Genomic DNA, 4,503 nt, shown 5'->3' on the forward strand with positions numbered 1-4,503 from the left:
AGTTTAATCATATAGTATATACCTTTTTCAGAATGGCTTCTTTCAGCAATATGTATTTAAATTTTCTCCATGTCTTTTTGTAGCTTGATAGTTCATTTCTTTTTATTCCCAAATAATATTCTTTGTATGTACCACAGTTAATTGATCATTCACCCACTAAAGGACATCTTGGTTGCTTCCAAATTTTGGTACTTACATATAAGGTAATTATAAGGTTGCAGGTTTTTGTGTATACATAACTTTTTGATGTTTTTGGTGAATACCAAGGATTGTGATTGCAGATTGTATGATAAGAGTATATTTACCTTTGTAGAAAGCCACCAAACTGTCTTCCAAAGTGTGCCATTTTGCATTTGCTTGAGAGAACATGTTGCACCATGTCCTCAACAGCTGTTAATACTGTCAGTGTTTTGGATTTTAACCATTCTAATAGGTGACTTTGTAGTAGTAGGTGACTTTGGTTTTTTGTTTGGTTTGGTTTGGTTTTGTCCTCCAACTTTGTTCTACTTTTTCAAGATTGTTTTAGCTATTCTGGGTCTCTAACATTTCTTTTTGAATTTTAGAATTTGTCAATTTCTGCTAGTGATATATTTTTCTATTTTTGTTTATCTAACATAATCTAACAAATTGTTCTCTATTTTTGTTTATCTGATGTTTTCACTTTTCCCAAATTTTTAAGAATAGTTTTGCTGGATGTAGCATTTTGTTGACAATTGTTTTCTTTGAGTACTTTAAATACACCATGCCACTGCCTTTTTGTCTCTGTGTTTCTTTTTTTTTTTTTTTTTTTCTCATTAAACTTTGTTTTAATGGGTCTCAAAATTCTGTGACAGATTTTTGGTCAAGTTGTTTCCATTAAAAAGTACTGATTTTAAAAACTAATAACTTAAAAACTGCCACACACACAAAAAAAACAAATGGTCCACAAAACATTCTCCTTTCCTTCTGGAGGTTTTACAATGCTTTGTTATCATTAACCAGTCTTTTTTTTTTTTTTTTTTTTTTCCCTTTTTATTAATTTTTTCAGCGTAACAGTATTCATTCTTTGCACAACACCCAGTGCTCCATGCAAAACGTGCCCTCCCCATCACCCACCACCTGTTCCCCCAACCTCCCACCCCTGACCCTTCAAAACCCTCAGGTTGTTTTTCAGAGTCCATAGTCTCTTATGGTTCGCCTCCCCTCCCCAATGTCCATAGCCCGCTCCCCCTCTCCCAATCCCACCTCCCCCGTCTTAATCTCACAAAACCAGTCTTTTACTATTAAACTTAAATAGCCAATTGACATTAACAGTTCTGAGACCGTTCTTCCACCACTGATTAAGACTGGGGTGGCAGGTATTGGGGATAATATTCATTTATCCTTCTGAGCTTTCTGGGCAGACTTGGTGACCTTGCCACCTCCAGCTGCCTTCTTGTCCACTGCTTTGATGACACCCACAGCAACCGTCTGTCTCATGTCATGAACAGCAAAATGGCCCAGAGGAGGATAGTCAGAGAAGCTCTCAACACACATCGGGTTGCCAGGAACCATATCAACAATGGCAGCGTTACCAGATTTCAAGAACTTGGGACCATCTTCCAGCTTTTTTCTGGAACAACTATCTTCTCCTTCAGCTCAGCAAACTTGCAAGCAGTGTGAACCGTGTGACAGTCCAGCACAGGTGCATATCCAGCACTAATTTGGCCTGGATGGTTCAGGATAATCACCTGAGCTGTGAAGCCAGCTGCTTCCATTGGTGGGTCATTTTTGCTGTCACCAGCCACATTGCCACGACGAACATCTTTGACAGATACGTTCTTGACATTGAAGCCCACATTGTCCCCAGGAAAAGCCTCACTCAAAGCTTCATGGTGCATTTCAACAGACTTGACTTCAGTTGTAACATTGACTGGAGCAAAGGTGACCACCATGCCAGGTTTAAGAACACCAGTCTCCACTCGGCCCACAGGAACAGTACCAATACCACCAATTTTGTAGACGTCCTGGAGAGGCAGATGCAAGGGCTTGTCAGTTGGATGAGATGGTGGCAGAATGCAATCCAGGGCTTCAAGTAGTGTGGTTACACTGGCATTCCCATCTTTACGGGTGACTTTCCATCCCTTGAACCAAGGCATGTTAGCACTTGGCTCCAGCATGTTGTCACCATTCCAACCAGAAACTGGCACAAATGCTACTGTGTCGGGGTTGTAGCCAATTTTCTTAATGTAGGTGCTGACTTCCTTAACGATTTCCTTTGTATCTCTTCTGGCTGTAGGGTGGCTCAGTGGAATCCATTTTGTTAACACCAACAATTAGTTGTTTTACACCCAGTGTGTAAGCCAGAAGGGCATGCTCACGGGTCTGCCCTTTCTTGGAAATACCTGCTTCAAATTCACCAACACCAGCAACAACAATCAGGACAGCACAGTCAGCCTGAGATGTGCCTGTAATCATGTTTTTGATAAAGTCTCTGTGTCCTGGAGCATCAATGATGGTCACATAATACTTGCTGGTCTCGAATTTCCACAGGGAGATATCAATGGTGATACCATGTTCACGTTCAGCTTTCAGTTTATCCAAGACCCAGGCATACTTGAAGGAGCCTTTTCCCATCTCAGCAGCCTCCTTCTCGAATTTTTCAATAGTTATTTTGTCTATCCCACCACATTTGTAGATCAGATGACCAGCAGTGGTAGACTTGCCTGAATCTATGTGTCTGATGACAACAATGTTGATATGAGTCTTTTCCTTCCCCATTCTGGTTTAGGTTGAGCGTGGTTTTCATGACACTGTATTCTGGTGGCAAACCCGTTGCGAAAAAGCTGTCTCTGTGTTTCTGATGAGAATCAGCTGTTAATCTTGTTAAGAATTCCTTGTGTGAACAGTTACTTTCTTCACACTTTCAAGATTCTCTATGTCATTAGATTTGACAGTTTGACTCTGATGTATCCGGATGAGCATGTATTTGAGTTCATCCCACTTGGAATATATTGACCTTTTTGGATGTGCAAATAAATATTTTCCATCAAATTTGGGAAGTTTTAGGCAACAGTTTCTTCAAATAACTTTTTATGCTCTTCTCTCCTTCTGGGACTCCCATTGTGTGTATGTTGGTATACTTAACAGTAACCCTTAGGTCTCTGAGCCTCTGTTCATTTTGCTGCATTCTTTTTTCTTTCTGTTCTCCAGACTAGATATTCTCATTTGACCTGTCTTCAAGTTTACTTATTCTTTCTTCTGTTTGCTCAAATCAATTTGAGCCCCTCTAGTAAATTTTTAAGTTTCACTTGTGCTTCTCAACTCCAGAACTTCTAATTGGTTATTTTTCTCTACTTCCTTTTCCTCCACTTTCTTTCCCTTTAAACAAATAATTCCTTTATCTTTATTGGTATTCTCTGTTTGGTGAAACATTCCTAAACTTTCTTTAATTGTATAAGCATGGATTCCTATTAGGGTTTTGAACATATTTATGAAAGTTAATTTAAAATCTGTGTCTGGAACACCTGGGTGGCTCAGTCAGTTAAGCAGCTGCCTTCAACTCAGGGTCCTGGGATCAAGCCCTGCATCAGGCTCCCTGCTCAGCAGAAAGTCTGCTTCTCCCTCTCCCTCTGCCTGCTGCTCTGCTTAATTGTGCTCTCTATCTGTCAAATAAGTAAATAAAATCTTAAAAAATTAAAAAAGATAAAATCTTTGTCTGGTGAATGCAACTTTTAGTCTTCCTTAGAGACTTTCTTTGTCAATCTCTTCCCTACCCCCCAGCATATAGGCCATAGTTTTCAGTTTCTTTGCATGTCTTGTGTGCCTTTTTGGAAAACTGGACATTTTAAATAATGTGTGTCAGCTCTGAAAATCAGACTCTCCTCCTGTCCAGGATTTGTTGTTACTACTATCAATTTTGTTAATGTTGTTTGTTTAGTGACTTTCTTGGACTAATTCTGAAAGTCTGTGTTCTTTGTTATTTATGGCCATCAGTTTGCTCTGTTGTCAGCTAGTGATTGGCCAGAGATTTCCTTAAATACCTTGAATCAATAAGTCTCTTAGTCATTGCTAACTGGTCCTGTGTATGTGTTGGGGCAAGCTTCCCATTCACCAATGGAACTAGAATTTGTGCAGAGCCTCAAGGTAAGTCAGAGGTGAGCGTTTAGGACCTCAGATTTTTTCTGTGCTTGCACATGGCCCTATGCATGCAGATATGCAGAGATATATATATATATATATATATATATATATATATATATATATATATATATATATATGTCACAGTCTTGAGCAGCCATGATATAAGACAATTGTTGCTGTTTGTTTTGACAAATGCTCTGTGGGTAAGGCTGTTTACATGGAGTGAGCTCTGACTGGAAAAAAGTAAAGACATGTTCTGATAATGGAAGTTTTCAACAAGCTGTTTGACAGGTCAAACAGTGACAGTTCTCTGGGCAGGGGACTTTTAGATAGTTCCAAGCCTATTTGTGTCCCCTTTCCCCAGGGCCTGTTGGGCTCTGGTTCTTACAGCCACTGCAGTTG

At 39.6% G+C, this 4,503-nt stretch overlaps 1 pseudogene; it reads right to left on the bottom strand.

Moving 5' to 3' along the window:
* Positions 1-1,286: 1,286 nt before the first annotated feature.
* LOC123939655 lies at positions 1,287-2,753 on the bottom strand (annotated as a pseudogene).
* Positions 2,754-4,503: the final 1,750 nt, after the last annotated feature.

Source organism: Meles meles, chromosome 4 (assembly GCF_922984935.1).
Source record: "Meles meles chromosome 4, mMelMel3.1 paternal haplotype, whole genome shotgun sequence".
Taxonomy (NCBI): domain Eukaryota; kingdom Metazoa; phylum Chordata; class Mammalia; order Carnivora; family Mustelidae; genus Meles; species Meles meles.